The sequence below is a fragment of the Gymnogyps californianus genome, chromosome 23 (genome assembly GCF_018139145.2).
Source record: "Gymnogyps californianus isolate 813 chromosome 23, ASM1813914v2, whole genome shotgun sequence".
NCBI classification, from domain to species: Eukaryota; Metazoa; Chordata; class Aves; order Accipitriformes; family Cathartidae; genus Gymnogyps; species Gymnogyps californianus.
Genome location: NC_059493.1, coordinates 4,447,011 through 4,472,517, shown reverse-complemented (window position 1 = coordinate 4,472,517; position 25,507 = coordinate 4,447,011). Strand labels below are relative to the sequence as shown.

General features: G+C 38.4%; 1 protein-coding gene across 10 annotated transcripts in view; it reads left to right on the top strand.

Moving 5' to 3' along the window:
- Positions 1-25,507, top strand: part of EBF2 (EBF transcription factor 2) — a 144,810-nt gene that overhangs the window by 81,445 nt on the left and 37,858 nt on the right. The gene's annotated exons all lie outside the window — the stretch shown is intronic.

Here is a 25,507-nt window from a genome sequence, read left to right as displayed (position 1 = left end):
AGCACTTCTTATTAAGAGTAGGTGGGTAAAGGCATTGGAAAAATAATACCTCAAGATGCATTGAAACATTTTAGGGAATTAGGGAATTCTGATCTCCTGCAAGAGAAAAAAAAGGGGGGGGGGGGAGAGAAAATTAATATTAAAGACAAGCTGTGAGTTTCCATCTGGCCTTGCTGCTTTCGACTAACGCTTCCATGACGGAATTCATCTGTCCATCAACTGTCAAAAATTCTCCTGTCAGTAAATCCCTGGGTACTCTTTCTAGCCCACCCCACTCAAAAATATTCTGAGCCACAAAGTACTCCGAATTCCGAATCGCCCCCTCTCCCCCCTCCCTTCCCAGCTCCGCTCTCGGTGGTACCAAAGTTGTAGGTCCCAGTTATTTATTTATTTACATCCTCCTCTTTCGAAATTGGGGTTCCAGGAGGAGGGGAGCTCTAGTGGAAAGAGACTGGGGAGCGTTCAATCATCTGGAGGTTAAATTCCCACCAAGATCCTCCTAAGTCTTTCTATTACAGTCTGACAGCAGACAGCCCACATCTGTTTTAAAACACTGAGTGGTTGTGAAGTGTGAACTCCCCACTGTTTAATGTAACTACATGACTATTTAATGTACACAGTGGTAGAGCAACTCAGAATGCCAAACTGTTGTGACATGCCTGAAGGACATATATAAACATAATATACAGTGGTTTATTGTGACAAAGTGCATCTATACCACAAATAGAGAAAGATCAGTTTGCTCTTGAGTGAAGTCAAATGGGAGCATAATACTATTTACCACATTTTTTTTTCATTGCAGACATAAGACAAATATACATGAAACTTATGTTCCTTAAAATTGCATGGACTCTATTTAAATTCCCCAAAGAAAGATTTTTAGCTGAGGATTCATCCAAATATATGTATTCTATGCTGTTATTGATGATAGAAATAGAAGTGAAGGAAGCAGGTAGGGAATTTCGGAAGTGCGCACTGCACACTTGATTGGACCCACTCCCAGCTCATGTAAGACTCCATTGCTTTACTCTTTTGTGCCAGCCAGAGACCTGGCCCCAAGAATTTCTCATTTCATGTTCTCAGAGATTAAAGGAGTTCCACCCCACAAAAAATTTTTGTGGGTTCTCTTTCTAAGCTTAATTGATTTGGAGTAGTGATTTTTTTTTTTTAATTATTCTATTTTTTTCTGACCATGCTGAAAACTAAAACTGCTTTTGAAACAGTTGCCTTTTCTATGGTGGGAAGAGGAGTGGGAGAAACATTAAATCTTTAAAAGTACATTTTATTTCAGTGTTTTTCCTTCAAAAAAAAGTGTTGGTTACTTGTGGCTTCTGACACCTCATTAATCAAGTGATCAGAATTCAGTATTTTACAGCAGCAAGACCAATTAACCTTTGCTAGCTACATAGCAGCCAAAAATAATTTCTAATTGTCAAATGGGGGAAAAAACCCCACCCCAAACACTGAGCGTCTGAAGCATATAAAGATAAAAAAGCGGGATTTCTTTTTTGTTTTGCAAGCATTTAATCAGAGAGAAATTCTAAACTCTGCATGCATGCGTGTCTTTTTTGAACTTCTGAAAATAATGAAGAAATTTGGAGAGAAGAAAGTTCAAAGGTTTGACTCTGCACAGTTGCAGAGTGCCAGCCTGTAACGTATCTCTAAATCCCTTCGGATGAAAGATTGGGCTTTCCTTCCCTGTAACTCGAGATTCTGTTTTCTAAAAAAATCTCCCTTTCACAGCTAGGATATTAGTAGGAGACAAAAGATGATGTGAAAATCTCAGCTCAAACCATTTCATTTTAGCTAAAAACCTCGACTATCCGACATTCGCTGTTGCACTATACCTTGTTGCAACTAGTTTCACGGCCTGCAGTGTTCCCGTTTGGACCATAAGTGGCAGATCTTCATAGCAGTAATGGATTGAATTCTGTCAGCTGAGAAGCTGGCCTTCGGGCTTTGTTTGCATCTCCTGACCCGAGAATTTAAAATTCAAACCAAGTATTACTACTTAGGGGTTACTTTTCAGTGAAGACTTACTGCACTTCTTAAAACTCATCAGTTTTTACTTACAAATTTTATTTTATTATTTTCAGGAAAATTGCAGTTTTAAAGGCAATCAAAACAGTAAACATTGTTTTGGGCAGCTTTTAATTTTTAGTAGAGATTATTTTAAAATAAGTCTTTTAAATATTAACTGAGGGGAAGGATAGTACAATAACAAGAAGTTCTTTATAAAGGGGAAAAGTTAAACAAATTGTCCTTACTTTCTTGTTATTATTTCTGAAGAGTAAGTACATAGACTTTGTCAGAATTCCATTCTGGATCTTCAAATACACACAATTAACCAGTTTTGTGGGAAGGGACCCCAGTATGCAAATTGCTTGTGTACCATACAACCACCTCCTGTTTTCTTTTTTAGCTCTAGTAGGAGCTCTCTTTATTTATCTAAGATTTTTTACTTTTACACTGTTGTTTAACTCTCTAATTTTTTTATCATATAAGCCATCAGAAGATCTGAATACAAAGTCATGCTGAGGTTCAAATCCTGTATAAGCTTTGCACGGAGTTTCAAAAGTCTGCATTATTCCAAGCCGGTAGTTATGGTTGTGATGAAATTTGCAGTCAAACTGGAGCTCAGCTCCTTCAGCTGAATATTGTCATTTACTCCTGAAGCTTAGCTTGATTTTTTTTTTTTTGTTTTGATAGGCTGATAACTTTCATTTTTTATACATTCATTAGAAAACAAAATTTGATTGAAGTATTTGTGTGGACTTATCTTTAAGAAGTGTTTCAAATCCTGGATTTTCATGTTAGTTAAGTTTCATCAATCACGCTTTTAATTAAAAGAAGGGCATCTCCATCCTCACTTTGGACACAAAGTGCATAATGAAATTGTGTATCAGGGAGGACCTGTGAGTTTGGGTTTTTTGTTATGGTTTAACACCCACCCCCCCACCCCCACCCCCAGGTTCCCCCACCTCCCCCTTCCAGGGTTGTTCAATGTATTCCAAGCAGAGGAGGTCAAAAACACTGGTGCATATGCAAGAGCCAAACAAATAGCCTTTCTGATAGGGTTGGGTGACATGTGTCAACCCCTGTCATCCAGGAACAAGAGAGGCAATGTGCCCAGACAAAGGAGAGGGTGGAATCTCAACACACTGGCAAAACCTGACCCACACGCAAGGGCTTTGTGCAGCAGATGCCGCCTCTTATTGTTTCCTGACTCTCTCCCCACCACCCCTGACAACAGCCACTGCCGCTGGCATTCCACCCTGACATCTGTTCAGCTTTATTGATGCTCTCCTGGAGGAATTCCCAGTGTAAACAGGGAATTCTCTACGGGAACCCCATGTTGTAAAAGGGATGAGCTGCATAATGCAAAGATTTAACCACTATTTAAAGGTGTGACACTTGATTGAAAGTGACTTGATTTCCCCCCCCCCCCCCCCCCCCCCCGCCTTACTGTATTTGGCACAAACTGTCTGGGTTGGACCTTTTTTTTTTTTTTTTTTAATTTTGGGTAGGATTTCTCCTCCTCCCCTTCCTTTCTACCCCTCCTCCCTTCTTTTGTTTTTATGAAGTGGAATTGTAAGGATGAATGAAAAGTAGGAAATGGAGCACACCAAAAATGGAAAATGAAGCAAAAACTTGAAAAAACCTGGAAAGGTGGGAGAGAAAAACTTGGTTTGTGTGTAGTGGAGTCTAGTTACTCCTATAAAAGCTGTCAAAGCCCACCTACTCTTAGGACTGACAGCAAATGTCTTGAAGATCTATGTATCTCTTGAACCTAGGGAGAATTCATTCTGAGGGGGCTGAAAACTGGGACAGTACCTTCAACATCTACAGCAAGAAGAAGGAAAATAACTTACTGAACCATAATACCTTTTTATTTATGTCCTTTCTCTCATAGTATTTTTTAAAAAGGAATCCTCTCTGCTTCTGTTTTGCATGCTGCTCTATGCGGGTTTTCAAGCTACCTCCGTGAGCATGCAGATCTGCTCCTGTAGAAAATATTTAGCTGAATTTTGGCACCAAAAGACCTGATCCAAAATCCATAGCAGCTGATGAGAATCAGTCCATTGATTTGAATTGGCTTTGGGGCAGGATATTAGATGCTGAAGTGGCCAAAATAGCATGAGGACTGGGAATTGCTGTGTATACTTGTCATCTAGGGACCACTACGAAGAGAGTAGATCTGGCATTATTTTGACTCCCTGATTTGTTTAAATAAATATGTGAAAATAAACGTGGATACTTGAAATGCAAACAGTAGGTTGTCTGCTAATCAGATCAACTAAAAATAAACAGAAAAAATGATGCTACAAAAGTCCTGTAGAATTTTAACAGGATATAAGCTAATACTGTTCTGTTGAAATGGCTCTATAAAGCCATCGTGTCAATGCTGGAGGTACAGCTGAGGTTCTCCCATGCCCACAAACACGTGCTTATTTAAATGAGCTAAGGATCCGGCCTATAAGCCCTCATTCTTTGTTAAAGTTCTGTTTGTGTTCTTTATTCTTTTAAGTAAAATTGTATGTTAGGTATAAATATTTCTATTATTGGATAAGATATAGGTATAAGAACATCCCCCCAAATAGTGAAGTACAATAAAAGAGACACCAAACCTACAATAAAAATTACACAGAAGGAAATAAACTGTTATAAATGTATAAGTAAGAGGAACAGCTGCTACATTACAAAGAAATCTCTTAAGTCTGAAAATGTTATACTTAAAATCAATTCAAAGTTAGACTGTGTTAGGCATGGAGAATACTATGTAGTTATTTTGGTTCTTAGTGTGATATAATTATCCAGGCTAGAGTTTTTATTAGGTTTATGGTATCACTGGGATGAATAAAGTAATCTCAAATTCACAGCGAACATGCGTAGTCTGCATTGGGTTAGACGTAATAAAAATTTCTGTGGTAGCTGTTATGAGGAAAGGTCTTATTGAAACGATAACTTGAAGTTTTATTGGACTGTCTATAGGATTTCATAGTCAGTTGTATATTTATTCTATAATTCCATTGGATTGTTTAAAAAATATTGCTATCTACTGATAACATCTCATTTTTTTAATAAATTTTACAGGATTTTGGAGGAATTTCTTTTAGGAATCTTTGGCTAAATTATATTAGCATCTTTTGGACTTCCCTCTGAGAAGGGGATTAAATATCTAAGCTTGTTTAAAAGCAAAAAAAAAAAAAAAAAAAAAGTCAGGCAACATTCTCCCCCCTCAAAGCCAATGGCCAACTGAGCATCTTTTTGTACTAGTGAAGCTGATAGGAAATGGGAGGCCTCAGCGACCAGAGAGAGATCATTCTGTGTCAAAACAAGTTGTTAGCGTTATGAGAGTTAGAGCTCCCAATAAAGTCAATGCGGTAGGATCAGGCCCCCAGAGATTATTTTGAGACTAAACAGAGGATTGCAGGAAAAGAAATGAGAGACTCATAATGAAGTTACAGAGAGGTGGATTTGATGGTATTTGTAGGTGTGTCTCTAATTAGAATGTCTTACTTTTCCCCTCACATCTGCTTTTCCCTTGCTCCTAGTCACTGAAAAATAACAAATACAAATACTGAAGTGTTGATGGATGGCCGAAGTCGTGGCCAAATCCCACTTTGTGCTTCCTGTACAGTTTAAACTAAAACACGAAGAGAAGTTGCTACTAGAATTCTCAATAGCAGTCAATCAAGAACAAATTTACAATAGAAATCCAGCTTCCCCTAGGAACAAATCACTTAAAGATTTAGGGATGTAAACAAATATCTTGTACTCCTTTATGCTTCAAACAAATCTTGCAGTTTCATTAGAACATGCCTCTTGATGATGTTCTTAAGTGCAGCTTTTCTCCCCTACTGTGTGTAAATATTTTGGGAAAATATATAGTTTCTAAAAAGTTAGCAAACATTCTGTGTATTTGTCTTAATGTGAGAAGAGTGACAGGAATAATACGTGTACGGATGTGTTTCTGCACTTAATACATTTATATGTGTGTGGGGGTATATGTATATAGTATCTATGTGTGTGTGTATGTATGCATATGTGCACAAATATATTTGCATCCAGGTCAAATAACAGCTGTTATTATTAAGTTCAGCTTTTATTATCAATTTGTTGGTAGATTCAGGCACTATTTAAAAAAAAAAAAAAAAAAAGTCCACATCTGAGCTTTTTCCTAATCAGTTCCCTCATTTTGCTAATATTCTAACGACTGTCAATTTACTTCAGTGGTGCCATTTGCAGAATTTTCCAATTAGCAGGAAACCTGTTCCACCTTCTCCCATAATTACAGGGGACTCGCTTCAGATCAGCTGTGGCCAGACAGCATATGATGTACTTGCCAAAATCTGTGCGCTGTGGGTTTTTGTGTGTGTGTGGAATTTTTTTTTTTAACCTTTGCGTGAGCTGGCACAGACTTTACATCTCTGTTGTAGGCAGGGAGCTCCCTCAGTAGTGGCATGTGTCAAAATATCCAAATAATTTCTAATAAACACACCACAGTGAAAACACAAATATGAGCCTATCTGTGTTTTGATGGGTCTGGTGTGCGATGGATGTTCAGTGCCTTGTACTTCTACGAACCTCTGTGTATGGCTATGAAAATCAGGTAAATATTCAATAACTGCTGTGTTCCACTCATACGAGATGATTTTATTCAAGAAGCATCCATTTGGTCACTTTTTATCACCTTTATCCTTCGGCGTCTCTGTCAAGCAGTACAGCAAGGACAATGTTGTTCTGATACTCTCTGATATTACACCGGCTGATCAAAAAGCAATCAGACCCCTTTTTTTAGAGCTGCTTAACCAGCTGATATTACAGCTGTAACAATGGAGCAGCAATAACTATTATTGTTACATGAAAAGAAAATATATTTAATAATAAGCTCATTGATTTTTAACAGCATCTCTGTGTTGCCTAATTGATGGGAAGTTGTATGTTTGTGTAGCCAACGGGGGTTATGAATTAAATATGGTCGTCATTCCTTGAGGGATGCATGTCAATGTAAGAAAGATGGAGGATCTACATTTCCCCCAAGCTAAACAATCCCCTTGTAAAAGACACAGGAAAGTCTGGAATAGGAGGAAGGGGGGAAAGGGAATAAAAAGCATCCATCACTGTTTATTAAGTGCTGCTACTTGAAGGTAAAAGGGGTATTGAACTGTTTTTAAATTGGAAGGAATGTAGCTAGACAAAACATTGATGGTAATATTAGGTTGGTGACAAATTTTATTCTTTTGTCCACATTTATTACAGTAGCAATTTGAAGTGATTTATGCCTCTTACCCCTCTAAGCCTCTCTCTTTGCATACACACACATGCAGACACACACAAAAATTCAGTGTCTCTAAGTAATAAAAGGAACTCCTCTGGTAACAGCAACAAAAATACGGGGTAAAAGTGTCTGGAAATGTTGGATCTTAAATTTAAGACACTGAAGAGGCTGGTGATCAGCACTTGGAAAAAATTAGGCTCATCTGAAGATGTCTCAAACTGGGCACTCGATACAGAATCACTGGGCACTTCTACAAACCTTGGCTAGCCTGTGCTTAGCTCTGAGGTACACATGAAATGTTGGTGGGTGCTGAGTACTACAGCAGCTTTTTTTTTCTTTTCTTTTTGTGTGTGTGAGTGTTAATGGCAGTAGGAGTACTTTTTGGAAGAAATCCTTACCATTACTTAGTTTTGAGATTTCAAGTATGCTGAGCAATCCTGGAAGCCCAGCTTTCTCAGGTCTTGAGCCTGAACTGTAAATTAAAGGGAAGTTCTGAGCTCATTACACTCATGCTAAACAGTTATAAGCGGAGCATGGTTCAGTGCTTGTATGAGCAATCACTGCTTTTTCGCTCACATATGTATATAGTTTTCTGTCATATGACCTAAAAAAAAATACGCTCTCATGTGCATATCTTGGTGTTATATAATCAAGAGTATTGTGCAGACTGGAACATTTCACCCTTTAGATAGCAATTCTTAGTCTCTAGTGAACGCGATTGTTGTTACTTGTCTCTTTTCAAGTACCTTTTGCCTGAGTTTTGTCTCAGACTTCCCCTGTTGTACGATCGTTTTCTGTCTGTTGAGAAGTTCAACTAGGCCAAAGAGGGCAAGGCTTGGTGCATATTAGTGGGTAGTATCTATTTGACTGTAAGAATGCATATGAAAGGATAATAACAGGATATACTCTTGACTGTCCCCAAGGAAGTACTGAGGATTGCTGGACCATGTAAGTCTGGGGAGCGCGCATAGTGTTGAACTGTGCTGTGATGATTTTTAGGATGTTTACAAATACTTGATCTCTAGTGTTATCAAACATCAAAAATTCCTATTACAAAATCTCTGAATCATAAATGCCATTCTATTTTCTTCTGAGCACTACTGTTTCATGGTCAGATCTGTTATTTTCCTGTGATTAATAGGGGATAACGTAATGAAGAGCAAAGTTTGGGGTGATCGTTATGTTTGCAGGGCATATGCACTGGAGCTCGCAGATATCGGAACTCACACAACCCTAGCTACAGTAGAGTATTAAGTCTTATTTTAATCATCAGAGAATTCCTGCTAACTTTAAGTAAGACTGCTTGAAGTTAAGCTGCAGTGGTAGTGTTTGTCAGAGTTGGATTTGTTCTTGTAAACAGCTATTACAAAAACAATATTAACTGCCACTGGGGATGCTAATTAAATGGGTAGATTCACATTAAGGCTGCGACAGGCAGAGTTTGCAACATTTAGCCCAAAGTTTAGACCAAACAGGGAGTTCCCTACAGGATGCTCTAGGAAAATGAAAACCACCCTCCCACCCAAAAAAGGAACAAAATGCTCATGGTGAGAGGATTGGTTCTAAGAAACCAGGAGAGTTTAATAAACAGGAGAGTTATATTTTTGAATAACAACTTATAGTCAGCTTCACTTTCTACTTCTGATTTCAGCTGAAGGCTGTAATGCCTGAGCTGCAAATGCTCTGAGATGGGAACATTTATTTGTGAAACAAAAACTTTTGTTGGATCTAAGGAAGGTATTGGAACCAATTTCCCCTCATTGTTAGATCCTTAGAGGCTCAGGAAAGGGACTGTTCTGTCTCCTGCTCTTTTATAACTGCTGGGACAGTGAGGCCCTGAGCCCTCTTTAAAGGTTTTGGATAGTCTCTTAGTAAAAATAATTTCTGTCATTAGGAGGGAAAGATGTTCACAAGTCCCCAACTGTTAGCCAGCTCAGCTTGCCAGTCTAGCCTCTTATAATGGTATTCATAGTCACAGTGAGCCAAACCATAGCAGTGAATGGTAAAGGAAAAGCCCTTTAGAAAAACAATTTCACTTTTTTCAAAGTTTTGTCATTTTCTAAGCTAAAGTAAAAATATTGCCAAACATAATAGCTGCACTATTATTTGTGCTCAGGAATATGAGATTACTCAACAAGTAAAAAAATGAGCACGCTTTCTTTTATTAGAAAGAAACCCTCTGTTGTGTGTAAAAGACACTTTCCCCCTAATATTTTACTTGCTAATAGATAAGTACAAAGTAATTACATAGGACAGATTAAATGGTTTCTAATGTCTCACTTCGAGAATTATAGTGAATGTTTTCCTAAGCTGTCCTCCAAATTGGTAGTCTAATTAAGCAACAAAAAATTATGTTGGCATTCACTGAATTATTGGAAAAACCAAATTTAGACTGAAAGTGTCAACTAATTTTTTTTTTTTTTTTGGAAGGCGGAGAGGGAAAGGGGGAATAGAGAAGGGAGGATCTATTATTAGAGCAACTGATTAATCTTCTAAAAATCTCCAAGTGTCCTGGCAGAGATCAGAGTTTCTGCCTTGACATTCATTGGTTTGATGATTCCTTATGAGTGTGATTAGTAGTTTTAAACCCCAAGAGCTTCAAAGCTATGGCACATCTTTTTAGCATGTATATTAAGATGTGCAAGTCTTCGAGCTGATCTGTATAGTAAATGCTGATCTTCTAGAAAGAGATGGAACATTTTTCTTCTGGGTCCCCAGGAAAACACATTTTGCTGAAATTAGTGTCTGTGAACTATGTAAAGCTGCTTAAACTTAAATTTCTGTATTAAACTTTATTTTTGGCTGTAAGAATTCACACAGCAAATGTTACTGTAATTGTCTTATTGAAACAATGATGCACAGTTTCATATACAGGCCCTTTAAGAAGCATATGCTGGCAGTCACAGTGGAAACCCAAGTCAGAACAGTTTATCGGATGCTATTCAACTTCACAGCATTCATCAGAGATGTAATTATGCATTTATGCATGAAGAAACTTTGCAGAGTTAATTTTCTTGGTAGAGAAAAATATCTTTGGAAATCTTCTGGTCTTTTATGGAGCACTTTCTTCTCTCCTGCTGGCTTCTTCTAAAAGATGGATTTTGGCCCAGTGGACCATAACTCCTGTAAAATAGCTGTTCCATGGATATTTCAGTAGATACTTCTTAACAGCTCCAAAGGAGTCTTTACAAGGGATTACATCACAATGTGGAGCCATTAAGATTTTTTTGCATATTGGGGAAAAACACAGTTGTGTCATGGAGGAGGGAGGGAATATACAGTAGCTGACTTCCACGGAGCAAGTCTTTACCTGGTTCAAGTCATTATAACTGTAACAACTTCTGTGTCACTTTACATAGCTGAGATACAGCTGCAAGAATTTAAAAAAATTTCAGGGAAGATAACTGTAAGAAATCCTAGAAAGTTCAGCGATCACAAGGCTGGTCACCATCCTCAGTTACAGCAGTGTAATTTAAGAAGTGATTTTTGAATAATCAATTTATCAAAGCTACTGCAAACCTGCATATAATCTTACTTCCGTTTAAGCTGACTTGACTTCAGTGAGGCTAAGGTTGATTTTTGGAGGTTCAAATTAAAACGGAACAAGAGTTTAACAATGGAGACAAAAATTAGGACAGCTGAAGAGTCAAGCTGCAAATTCACAGTGCTTTGAGTAGAGCCCAGGTACCCTCAGACTGAAAAATGCACTGTCAGTCTTAAAGTCTTAAATCAAAAAACCCTACTTATGATAAAGTTATGCAGCAACTCCTGTATTTCATTTGGGAGCTTCAGAAACCACCCTTGCTGTTAAATGAGCTTAGTGAATGGGTCTACAAAGTGGAGAAATGGAAATAATTCCTTTTTTAAAAATTTGTTTTAAATTTTTGTGTGCAACTAAATCAAACCATATGAAGAAATATAAGTTTTTATAATGGAAAAGCTCACAATATACTTTTCATTACAAGTTCTGTGCAATTTGTGTTAAACCTTGCTCAGCAGTCTCTTTAAGTGTCATGGATGGTCTTGCATTGATGTGTAATGTTTTTCAACAAGCTGCATGCCTTCATTCCTATAACCTGTCCTGACACTGTAGGGACTGACTCCTTCGTCTAATGTCTCATCATACAAGTTCTTTCTAATGACAGTGCTACTCCCATTAGCCTCCCTTGATGTCTATTTACCATAGCAGCTTTTCAATTATTTAAAATGCAAACATCTGGATTAAATAAATGAAGAAAACATTCAGCAAATGTTGCATGCACTCTAAAACTTTTCTCCAGAAATTATGACTGCAGTAGAACTTGAGAAGGAAAAAATTCAAAATTCACTGCACGCATCGGCCTCTCTGTGCACCAGGGACATGGGCAGGAAGTCCTAAAGTTGGGAACTGCCAGGAGACCTTTTTCAGTAGAGAGCACATTACGATGATGCATCTGGAACGACACCTTGTTATTTAAAGCATCAAAACACGAATATTTTCCATCAGTAAGCCAACTGTCAGCTTAAAATCTATGCTCTGCATGGATGTGTGTATGCCTGCGGTTCGAGTATATAAAACATGTAATACGTATGCATAAAAATATGTTGTACATCTCCAAGAGATAAAGTGGATTGGATTTTCTCCCTGAGAAGTCTTTCAAAGTCAGTTAAGTATGGGGTTTGTATCCAGCTTTAACACTGCCAAACTCTTTCAAGAGTCTCATCTCTGGCTTTTGCAATACCTACTTAAGCATCGAGTTGAATCTGTCCCTATGATCTCCACAAATCAGGGAAGAATATTAGAATTTGAAGTGAATGAAGAATACAGATCATAGTTGCTGCATTTGGAAACATCTGGAGCCCTCACACAAGCTCATTAGTCTAGTCATAAAGCAGAGTGTTGCAGAAGTCTTACCTTAATGAGATTAAAAACAAGCACAAACAACCCAGTGTGTGAATGACCACTCTGGTCAGGCATAGGAAGCTATTGGTTACACAGGGTATTTATTAATCATTGGCTTGAGTCATGTGATCAGAAGCTGGGTGGGGGGGATAGAAAGTTTGGTCAATCAAGACCTGGTCCCAGCCTGTTCACATTCTGCAGCCTCCTGCAATTCCCCTCAAGGGCATGCAGTCCAAAGCCAGGTCTGTATCCACCATGTAAAGAGGCCCAGTAATCAGATATTCGCTTTTTGCGTTTGGTACATTTCACAGGCCTCGTTCGCTTTCAGTAGGTGGAAGGTCAGGAGCTGAAATTACGAAGTGTTAACTTAGGATCTCTCACAGAAGCCCTGGGAATGTATTTTGCTCTAGCCAGAGGGTAAGGCTCTGTAGCTGAACACAAAGCTCTGTAACAACTTTATGAATATACACATAGATATGCTGTAGTGATCAAGGGGGAAATCAAAACTATGACCTTCACCACAAAAGCATGCGCACCGATCGCTGTGCTAAAGGAATAGCTCGCTCACCACATAGGTGTCTTGAAGGAGGCCACCACTAGAAACAGATCTGAACGTGTGCACCCATTCAAGTGAATGGCAAATTTTGCATTGTCTGAAGTGATGTGGGAATAGGTATTACATATACACACGAAAATGAAACTAATCTCATGCTTCAGGGTGTAAATTGATCACTGGAAAGGTCAGAAAGCAATTTTCCTCTCCTGTTAACATCACTGCACAGTCAACTTGGGGTGCGTCTGTGTGTGCGCGCATGTGAGAGAGAGAGAGGGATGGAGTGAAGAGAAGCAATTTCTGCTGTAGCATAAAGTATTTGCCAGAGGCAAAATAACTTGCTGCAGCCATGAGTTTATAGCAAACTGATTGCCCAAGTGTTTGAATTTTACCTTATCTTGATTTCTGGATGCCCAATCTAAGACAGTTCAAAGGAGTATGGCTTTCGTGATACATTTCATGAAAATCCGGGCTGCTTTTGAACACTGAGACTTGATGCTGTGCGCAGTTGCACGAAGTGGTTCTTCTTGCATGAAACCTGTGCTTTGAGCTTGTGTTCAGGGTGTGGATGTACAGTCACGATTTTGAATCGTGAGCCCAGAGAAATTGCATGCCAGTGTTTAAGACCCATTGGATTCTGGAGATGTGCATCTTAGTACAGTGGTTTTAGTACAGTGTTACTTAGTATAGTGTTTTTTCTAAAGGGCCTCATACTGAGCCCACTGACAACATATCTTATCTTACTGTGTATCTTCATAATCATCATAACTTGTTACGGTAAGACAGTTGCCCTGAAATAACTGAGGAGTCAAAACAGGCAAAGTCAAGTCCCGTTGAGTGTCAACCCCAGCAGACATACTAAAGTGACGGGAAGGAGATCTGCCCTTGTTCTGCCCGCCCTCCCACCCTTTCACTGCAGCCCCATGTTAAGGTCCTGGAAAGGCGTATCAACTGTGGGGTGTTTCTTCAAATTACACTGCTGTCTCATTCGAGGCTCAACCATTGCCAATTAACAGAGTTCATACCCCAAAATGCTGCTGTGTTTTTGGCCTCTGGCACATATGTGCTACATCAAAGGGTACTGAAAAGGTTAATTAAATTTAGAGGCTAGTAAGCAGAGATGAATGAAATGTTTGCTGTGAAAGGTGGAATCACTTTAAATGTATTTATTGATTGCACACTAGAAATTTTAATATTCTTCATAAATACAAGATGGTGCATATATGTCTAAAATATTAACTCTTTTCCTTTGGAACATTAGTTGATTTCTGAGGATATCTGCTAAAACATAGAAAAAGGTGGGTTTCAGAGTTCAGAATTTTTCTCTTTAAAGCAAAATTACCTCTCTTTGCATAGGCATACATGCACACACATGATCTTTTTTCAGGAGTTGAAACAATAACAAAGTGCAAACGCATATCAGCTGTGGCAAATTCCATGGTCAAAGAATTGGGAAATGGTAGGAAGCCCTGGACATCAGAAATCTTCTGAAAGATGCGGATGCTGACATTTGGTTTTGGCCGTATGCTGTGGCTGCAAAATATCTTATTCTGACAAAACAAGAATAGCTTTAAAGAATTTCAGTGACTTGCTCATGTACCTGGCACTGTGGCTCTGGAGATACAGATTCTATTTCTGCCTCAGCCATGTGACCTATATATCTTTGGACCAATTCATCCATGGTTTAAAATGAGGTGCAGGCAGAAACGAGGAGGGAAAAAATACAGACCTAATCCTGGTTTGGTTTTTTGTTTGTTTGTTTGTTTGTTTTTAAAGTCATTACATCTTTTCTGTCTGCTGAGCTGGGGTATAGGAAGATAAGAAATGGAGATGTATGAGACAGAAAGATGTTTTCTGTTTATATTACTCATCTTGTTCCTCTTTAGCTTCCCTTGTCATCTGGTGATATGTTCAGTGGCTATTAGGAAAACAATGTGTATTGGGCTGTCTATAAATATATAATACAGAATTATTAGATGAGCTGTTCCGTGTTTGGAGTCCTTTAGTCCCATGGTAATCCACCACAACAAAGAGGTCTCATGGTATTGCTATGCTTTGTGAGTGGTCGGGATTCCAAGTGTGCAATTCTTCTGTATTTTTAATTTCGAGATGGTGTTTCTTCTCCTAAAGAGAGGTCTTTATTAAAACACGTGCTATTCACAAGCACCTATCTTTTCTGAGGAGGTCTACAATGAGTTAAAGCACAGCAGGATAATTTCCAGTCTTCCTTGGGCAAAAAAGTTGTTGTTTTTGCTTTTTTTTAAAAAAAGTGGTTTCCCACTGACTGTCCAGTAGGAAATACTAGAAAGTGGCTTGGTTGGCACACAGTGCCAAGAACTTGTCTTTTATGTTTTCTATTTATGCATGGATATGCAGAACCCAAGTCAATTTAAACGATATATTTGTCTGAAGAAGGGCACTTGTCCAGATTAATAAAAAAACAACAGAGACTTCAGGCAGAAGTATCTGATATGTATTTTATGTATATCGTTTGTAGTAGACAAGCCACACTTGAAGGCTTTAAGTGGTTCAGTAATCTCCTAGTATAGGAATTAATTTTTTTCTTCTTGCTTCCTTTGTTTGGGTTGAATCGTGAGGTCTTGTTTCAGCTTTTGCTTACTCACAACTGAAGCAAATACCCAGTGATGTTGGTGAGTGTTGCATTTGAGAAAGATTGAAGTGAAGACTAAACAAGGCTGTTAGCAAGAGAGCTGAAACAGACATCAAAAAGTATATAAATAAATACAGTAATTAGCAAATGAGATTACAGACAATGTGTGTATATGTTTATAAATACAATACACTCATATTATTGTTTGCATTCTTGTTTGCAAAACATCCTGTGGTATTTTGGATGCTCTTTCCTTCTTTCTCTGCACAATTAAATTGCTGGGTGAGATCTTAGGACTTGGCTGGTTTACATACAAGGGTTGCTTTGTGCATCGGGAGACTCTCTAGTCTACGGCCTGTAACACTGCACATTTTAAAAAACGTATTGGCATACGTATTTCTCTGAATCCAAGCTCTTCAACATTAAAGCAAGACCCTTCGTTTTAATCATTAGAGAATGTATCCAGTGCTAATAGCACTTAATTGTTTCACTAGAATGATCTCCGTTGGTTTGGCAGCCGAAATAAAAACAATTCCAAATACCATCAAAGGAGCTTATCCACACACAGCATGTACAGGGAGAGTGTTTTGATATACAACGGTGTGTTAATATCATAACATCTCCTAATACTACATACGGTTCTGTAATCCTTTTCTGTCTCAGTCTATGATCTTGGAAGGTCTGATGGGTAAAAGCAAAAGGAATAAAATAGACACAGAAAATCTTGGTCCTTGCCCCTGAAAATAATGCGCCGACAGTCTCTCTGCTTCAACCATATACCTATATTAATCTTGACTTTCTTGAAGCTTGCCCGCTAGTTTAAATTTGTATGCGACATCAAACATACCTTTTCACATATGTTCTTTCCAGATTTTTTTTAACAGTTACTTAGCAGTTTATAGAAGGAAGTGAATGATCTCATCAAGCTGCTTAGAAATTAAAAAAAAATCTGTGCTTATTAATTATGCAGGATTAGTCTAATTATAATTCAGCAAATTAATTAGCGACAGAAGGTGTTCTGAAACATTGGAGTACATTTGCATGTTAAATGGAGAGGCTAGTCTGTAATATATGTAAATTTATGCATGGCTTCATAGTTTAATTTAAAAATTTGCAGCTGCATATGGTATGGGAGCAGGTGAAAAGTCAGTTTTAGTTTAATGATGCTAACAAACATTGGATGCTGTCCTGTCTTAGGGAAGGAATGCACTGAATGCACCCCTATCTGCCAATCTATAAATCTGTCATAGGAATATAATGTTACACCAATGTTCAGATTCAAGGTCATCTGTGACTAGACCCAGAAGTACAATAGGTGCAAATCTACCAACTGAATAGACCTCAGAAAAGGGAGGAGGCAAAATGTGTGTGGACCCAAGTTGCTGGGATGTAAATTTGTCTCTTTAGTACCTGAATGCGTGTTTATTCTATACAAAAACAGTTTAGGGACAGGCAATACTCTTGCCTTCATAAATGAGTGAGAGCTTTCAGCTGAGTGATATCCACTCTGGCAGGTGTAAAACAGGTGCCTAACCTTGGTTCCATCTCTAACATTTGCATCAGTGCAACTTTCTGATCTCTTGGAGTCACCAGAAAGTTATTACCAAGTTGTGCATTAACTGCAGGGTAGAGAGTTTTTATGTGCTGGCCTCTGCCATCTTGCAGAAATGGTAAAAACCAGCTGACCCATCAGCAGCAAAAAGGCTGTTGGTGTAATTGGTGTTCACTGTTCAGCCTAGCATGGCTCAATAGACAGGTGTTTTTTGAGAGCGATGGGGTAAGAGGATAGAAGAGTCAAAAGATAAAGGAATCACGGGTTTCTCTGGGTATGGAACAAAAATGAGTGGGGATCAGATTCTGTGCTTATTTAACACCTATGTAGGCCTTTTCTGGGATCCGTAGGTTTTGCAAAGCAGAACTTGAGTTAAATTTGCACCTGTGTAGAGCAAAGTGATACCAAAGAATGAATAGATTTAACCAGTGTTGCAGAGCATCATCAGGCCTGTGTTTGTGTGATAGAGTCCAGCACCAAACCATGTGTGTACTGCTGAGCCTGACATAAGTGTAATGAAGAAGAATTTGGCCATGTTTTCAAAATCCTGCTGGGTGTTATGTTCTGAGGCAGAGCTTCATGAAATTTTTGTCACTATTAAAAAGAACCAGTAAAATCACAAACATGGTCTTGCAGGAATGGTATGTGGTTCTTGGCTGGAAGAGCAACTTGATCTATGCTATGGTGTAAGTCACTTAATTTCTAGGTGCCTTGACTTCCCCATTGGTGAAATGTGTATGAAAGCCTTTCTTTCCTCCTGTCCTTTGTGTAGCTTTTCTCCAATAACAATTTCACAATGTGACTGTGCAATGCTTAGCACAGTTGGAGCCCATAGATACTGTAATAAACCAGGGAATATTATCTGAACGTCCCTTTCAACAGCCCGTCAGCCCAATCCTCTACTCTATTACCTCCCTGCCTATTGACTTTTGATTATGCTATGGCATTTGGTCCTGTGCCAAATGGCATGAATAATATGGATCTTACAGTATAAATAAGCTTTTAGCCATTGTCTTGTAAGTTACTGGAAAGTTTTGGTGTGGGAGGAAAGAGGAAAACCCAAAGGAAAAGGGGAGCTGCTCAGATTGCAAAGAGTCCTCCAAAGACTTTTTGGAGAACAATTGCAATTACAAACACGCTGTTAGTGTTGTGTTTCATTTTCAATTCGAACCCATAGAGTTCAATTATTATTTTCATTAATGGTGTCAGGTTTTCATCAGAGTGCACAAACAAGGAGGTTTTCCTTGGAGATTTTTTTTCCTAGCAAACGTGGCCATGCCAAATAACTACATTCAGCACCGAGAAATGACTGTCTGTATAACCGGCAGTGCACTCTCCCCCAACCCTTGTTTCTTGAAAATGGGATCACTTTGCAAGACAGAATAAGCATTTACCCAATGAGTGTGAATTGCCGTTGTGGATGTGTGTGCCTGCTGCTGCTCAGAAGGAGTGGAACAGAATCTACTTCAGAGATGAAAAGTGTGCAGAAGGTGGAAAATGTACAGAATATAAATATCAAGTTTACTGACTTGGGTTTGGATGACATTGCAGGTTTATGTTCAGTTACTATTAGTTTGGAAACTAAGCTCTTAAAAAAAGCAACTAGATATAGGGCAGAGAGAAATATGATGTTCTAGGCTGCAGAGAGATGAGATATTTGAGGAGGAATTGTTCTGTGGTTAAGGCATGAGACTGGGAGTCGGACATGAATTCAAGTCCAACCGTTGCTGTGGACTCAAGGTGCAATGTTCTTTCTTGATCCATCTGAAATACAGGATACTAGTACTTTCATCCTGTGTCTTCTTTAATACATTGCATAGAGTGTTACTTACCCAAGTGTGATTAGGACCTCTTGGCAGGGCAAACAAATCATAATTAGAAACAGTACTGGGTACTGCTATCTCGTAATTATAAGGTTGACTTTTAAGGTAGTCTGATCTGTTGGCCTACCTTAGCTGAATCACTAACTTTTTTTGTTCCGTTTTCGCATCTATCTCTAGTGTTAGCTTTTCTGAGCTCAGTGTTGCAAGGGGCCAGAGGCTGTAGAAATCAGACACTTACTAGTAATAGTCTTCTGCCTTGCCATGGTGTTTCCAGGTGGCATTTCAGGTCTGATACTAGGCACAGAAAAAGAGGCCCTAAATAATGGTCCCACATCAAAACCTAAACTTTAAATTTAAAAGCTAAATTGGAGTGATTGACTAAGTATGGGAGAAAGAAAGCAGGATGTTAAACAGTAGATGTTGGTAAACAACACCGGACTGAGCCTTGGAAAACTGAATTGGTTTGATACTTAAAATTATTTGATGTTTCCAATTTATTTGAGGGATACAATGCCTTGTGGCATTTTAAAGTCCTTTTGGAGCTTTTCTTGCTTTTTAAAATAAAAGCACTAATTCCACCTGTTCTCTATTACACTTATCTGATCTGCGTGTCTTCATATGCTTTGCATTGCAAGCGTCTTGGAATGAGCATGCTGGTATTGATTGATTAAATATTAATTTAATAATAAAGATGGGCCTAAACAGAAAACTTCTGATCTAGACTTTCCTCAGTGCAAAGGATCTTTGTGTCCTGTAGATTTTGGTCCAAACCACCTTGCTTTAATAATACAAGTACAAATATACAAAAGCCTCACATCCTGAAGCCAGCTTCACTTTTGTCATTACAGTTCTGCTGACATCAGTGCAGTTATTCCTGAACAATACTCTTTAGACCTCTGCAGAAGCGGACTTTACTTTGGCAAGCATCTATTTCAAAGCTGGAAAAGAAATGTAGAACACAGGAAAAAGTTCCTGTAGAAAGAGGTCAGGATCAGTGCCTAGAAGCTGAGACAATCAGAGAGGTGAGATGAGGAGAAAGATGTAATGGCAATGTAAGGGGGTGTATGTGGCACAAAGTATAGATGGAAGCGTAAAAATAAGAATTATAGAAATTTATGAGGAAGGGACCTCAAAGGATCACTTACTCCATCTTCCTTAGGTTGGCATACACCTAACTGAGGAATTCTCTTGCATGGTCCGGTTGTCCTCTGCATGCAGAGGTGTGGAGCTGGAGAAAAGTCTAACCAGATTGGTGGTCCCATAACTGAAGAAATTACTTTGAACTAAGGCAAGAGGATAGAGAAGTGTTTCTCATTTTTCCCATTAGGAAATGAGGACGTTGTTGGGGGCAGGAGTAGCAGGCATAATGTTCGTGTGCGTTTTTTGGTGCAACTGCAGTCTTTCTCTTAAACAAGTGACAAATGAACAGCCAACTTCTCCTGGCCTAGGCTTGGGACCTCATATCATCTGACTCCTGCTCCCTTCCCTCACAGTAAATCTCTGACAAACTCAGAAAAGTCTTTTGACCTACATATGTTGATGTTCACATTTGTTAAACTGGGTTCACACTTTATGCACAGGAGTTTTGTGAAGATTAATTAGCTGCTGTTTGTGGAGTATCATATAAATACTCTGGATTATTGTAATAACCTCACTCATTTCTCACACAGTATAAGGTGTATGTTCATTTAGAATGCCTTTGTGCAATGCCTGATCCCACATTGACTATAACTGCTGGAAAAGAGTAGGAAATTTTCTCATCAGCTCCCTAATAATACACACTGACATAATAGAACAAAATTACTCCAGAGATAAATATTCAGATTATAAAGAAGTCTTCTACTGTGATAGTCATTAAAATCAAGATGATATCAAATAAATGCAATTAATTGATTTTAAACACTGACCTTCAAATGTGTGTGCAGAATCTGACCTAGTCCCTTTGAAAGGAAGAAATTTCAAGTAAAGCCTTCTACTTTGTCGTGTTGTGGCATTGGGTAGGGTTACTTGTCACACTTATCTCAGAGTTTTCAATGCCAAGACACACACGGGTGAGTCGAGGGGAGGATGGGAGACCCTGATCTCAGAATTTCCTAGCTTTGATGGAGTTGGAGTCAGGCCCTCACTGTAATGATAGTTTTGCAGTTCATAGTATATTTAATCTTAATATTGTTTAACTGGAGCAAAGATATTCATAATAACAGCTTCTGGTTTTTTCTTTGTTCAATTTGTGACTTTTTGGAAGCACTTTAATTATTTAAGTAGAATGCCACCATATCTTTATATTTTCATTAGATTGTACCATCATAGGATTTGCTGATAAACATATTCATACTAGGTGGTAGGCATGTTCTCATGCCAAAAAATGACTGAGGCCATGAATCCAAATTCTACAGAAACCCAAACAAGGCAGGATTATCTCAGTGTTTGCCTTACAAGGAATATTTTTTAAGTGTATCCAGAGGCTGCTCACAAGATAAAAACAATATTATATCTCTTGATTCTGTACCTGTATTTTAAGAAAGCACAAAAGGTGGATAGGAAGGTTAGTTAAGATGTAGAACCAGGAGTCAGGAGATCTGAGTCCTAGTCCCAGCTCTGCGGCAGACCTGCGGTGTGATGGGGAGCAATTCCCTCCCAGTTTCCAGGCCCTGGCATCTTTGCCTGTAAAATGGTGAGTTACACCACCTGCTGCAGAGGGGTTTTGTGAGGCAGAATTAATTGAAGTTTAAGTCCCATAGAATGGCGCTATAAAAGCGCAAAGCATATTATCTATTTCTGTGGTTCCATGTGGTGAGACTAATCAGTCCCAGGTCTTGTGGCAGAGTTTAAAAAAAAACATTAATGGATTTTTTTTTTTTTTTTTTAAACTACACCTTCTGTTGCATGTGGGACTGCTCTTTAGGGCTTCTGTCTAGTCCTGTTGAAGTCACAAGAAAAATTTTTTTTCTGACTCCAACAGGATTTGATTAAGGTTCTTCTCAGTCATCCAAGATGGAGGATAAATATTCTCAGAGGTGTGGAACATGCTTTCTAGTTCTAGCCACATTTTTAAGTTGCCTCAGGTGGGTACAGAACCTAGTAATATAGGCATACACAGACAAGGTGGGAGTGTGCGTCAGCAATTGCTTTGAAAAGAGCTTGAGAGATGCAAGACCTTCCTTACTTTGCCCTTACCCTTTCGCGCTGTCCATTGACAGCCCTCTGCAGGGGAATTTGTTCTGCTGTCTCTCAACTGTATTATGGATTGTATGAGCGCTCCCGGTCTGCTTTCCCACAAAGTCAGATAGGATTGCTCATAGTGTTGCTGAAAAATAGTTGAGATAACACAGCTGTCTTTGTACTGAAGTGAAAAAGGGGCACTTAAATGATTCATCAGCCTAACTCCTCGGCATGATGGTAACTCCCAGTAGTAGGAGCAGTAACTTTTAAAATAGCTCCCTCTAAATCCTAAAAGAGAGAGTTATATTTAAGGTGGCATTTTGGAGACCTCTTGCAAGTGTATCAGTCTGTAGATAGAAAGCTCGACTATGTGAGAGAGACAATAGAAAAAAAAGGATAAGTCTATAGTTATATCTTAATTAATTTTATGACTATGCATTAAGTTAATCAGGTTTTCTATAGCAATGCCAGAATTTTTAGTGGTAGTCATTCGAAAGTATTTAGGTTTTCCCCCAGTGCCCTTAGTTATTGATCTATGAGATGACTGGGCCATGCTCTCTCTGCTTGGCTGGAATCAGAGTTATCTGCTAAACTCATAGCTAATGCCATCCTTAGCAAGGAACAAAGGCCAGCTAAGAAACATGAAAATGAGCTAATCTTTTAAAATTCTGGTTTTTATTTTTTGATGTATGTATAGGTTAAGGCCAAAAACTGGCTAAAGGTTCTCATTTAAAAAAATTAATAAAGCCTTTCTGCAATTCTCCTGTTACCCCTAAATCAGCTTCATTTAGTGCTAAGCCTTCCCTCTTTGCTCCCCCCAAGTCATTTTTATTCTAATGCTGCAATAAATAGTAATGCCTTTCCCAGATGCAGCCACTTAAAATATATATGTATCTATAACGACCTACCAAATACTTCATGCAGATGCCCAGTTGCAGCTAAAATTTGACTGGAGAAACTCTGAAAGGAGAAAAAGAGAGATGTGATTCAACTAGAGGAAAGATAAAAATTCTTGTGTGTGCATCTAAATAAAACTAAATCGAAATCTGGGGTGATGGGAGGGAAAACTGTCTTAGTGCAGCATATCCAGTGAGCTCCAAAGGAACTACAAACGTCTTAGCACAGGCAATATATATATGAATACTGCCACAATGCTTAAGTACTAAAAACCAAAGGCAGCACTTTGAAAAGTGAGATGAGGAATTACTGATGCCCATTTTGTGATATCTTAAAGGTGCACAATTTTCAGCGGCTGAGGTGCTCAGCAGTTCCAGAAAGTCAGGCACCTTTAAGTTGTCTCAAGTGGGACTCCCAAAATTGCTGTTGGTTAAATATCCTGGCTAAATACCCTAAAGCTCCATACAGTTGCATGCTGAATGCTGTTTATTGCAAAGCAGTCGGTGAGCAATGAGAATGCTCTGTGTCTTGCAGGAGGCAGACAGCTCGGAGAGAAGGAGAGTTTTGTTTTCTGTGTATTTTTAATGGACAGTACACCCGTTGGTATGAATCAGTACAGATCTAATTGAAATCCAAGTTAATTTTCACATACGCTGCTGATTTACATTTGCTGGGGATCTGAACCCCAATTTTATGGAGACATCTAGCAGAAAATACGAATTTAGTTCATTGCCATGCAGTGTTGCAGAGTCCAGTCACAGATACTGTTAAACATACATTTAGAATTTTTACCTGTCTATATCTGCCTTTTAGGGGTGTGTGTAACATACAGTACCGCAGTATCTTAGCTTTTCCCAAAGTCAGTTGAGCTGACACAGTGAGTTCTCTTACAGACCTTTCTTTGCTCTGATTTTCTTCGTCCGTTAGTCCATGTTGATAATTTTTCTCATCTAGATGAATGGGGATGCAAGCATTTAAAAATTTTAAAAAGGAAACTGGACATTTTCCCGATTAATTTGATCTTTTATTTTTCCTTGAAAGTAACAATTTCTTGTGGATTTTTGTTTGCCGTTATCCTCCAGAACAATCAGTTAGGCAGCGGCTCATTGATTTTCATGTAAAAGTTACTTGCCTTGGTTTCATTATATAGTTTGGTTCTGTTTTGCAGTTTTTCCTTCCATAGGTAGATCTCAGTAACATAAGCTGTTTATATATCTGCAAATATTTTTTTATATCTGTAAGAAGAGGGCAGGGTAAAAAGGAGTGTTTGTGAGTAACATTTCCGGCTCAAATTCTCCTGTGAATCTTTGAGTGTGCCAGCATGCATAGTATTTTTCCTTCTGAAAACATTCTTACAGATAAAATCTTGCTTACCAAAACATTCAAATAACAGAGGTCACAGGTTTTAGCATGAGGAGACAATAAGACTTATTTGATAGAATATATTCACTCAGTGCTGCTGCTGAGGTATGAAGTTCTGTACGATTTTTAGTTCAGACTACAAGGAGGTGACCAGGGCTCTGTTCACAGAAGTTGCCCTCTGACAGCTGAGCACCAACACATCTCTCCTGCTGAACCTGAATGCCAACGTGAAGAGAGACCGCAGCAGGACGCTGTACTTTCACCCTAATCTGTGCCACAGGAAGAACCAGTGAGCTCTTTAAGCTATAAATGAGAAGGAACGATGGAGATAAAAATAACAGTCTGCAAAATGCACACACAGAGAAAATAAATATTTTAGATATTTTTAAAATGTTTGTGAGAGATTTAAGGAAAAAAGGGACATTTTAATTTAAAAAGCTCACTGGAAGGTTGTATTTTGTGACAGTCATTTTATATGACACTATCTGGGTCTTTTTTGTGGGTTCAATTGTCATGAGGTTTTCGAAGGGTTTTGTTTGTTCAAGCAACATACAAATGGATCAGATCCTTTGCTATTTCTTTGTATGTTTGGGGCAGATGGAAGAGAAATACCACAATGTAAGCGGTGCAAAGAAAGTAGCAATAACAAGGGAGAGTGGATTTCTGCTTTATTGTCTTGCGTTAGGACTATTTTGGTGGTGGTTGTTTGTAAACCCTAGGAAATATACATCTTTCTCCTTTAAAGTTCTAATTCAAGGCATGAATGTGTGAGTTCTGAAGGGACTTAGGGACTGCGGTAAAAAATCGTTGTCATAGTAACAGAAAGGGAAATAGGCCTGGCTCACCTGGGACTTTAACTTACTGCAAAAGCGGATTTTTTTTTTTTTTTTTTTTTTAAGGAAAGCACTCAGCAAGAGAAATAAATAAATAAATAGTTCTTTGTATTCTAAATCAATTCAACTATTTATTTTTTCTTATATCCAAGTCTTTTTCTTTCTAAATCTATCTTAAAGTCTTTGATATTTTTTTAAAATTGTTGCAGTTAAGCCCATTTTGTCTAATAAATGGAGAAAATGAAAAGAATCACAGAAAATATTTTCACTTGTGATAGAGGATGCCAAAAAAATTTCTTGCCTGTTATGTCTGAATTTTGAAGACATGCTTGTTTTGTTTTTAATCCAACAACTGTGATTTTTCATGTAGTTTCTTTACCTCTGAAATTCACAAATTTAATCAGATTAATCAGATAACAAAGGGATGAATCCTCTCCTCCCTGGATTTGACACAAAATTTGGTGGAAAATCTTACAGAAAAATGCCTGCCTAATATTTCTAAACTGTAAAATCTGTATGCTCTAGTGCATAGTGTTGAGTAAGCCAATCA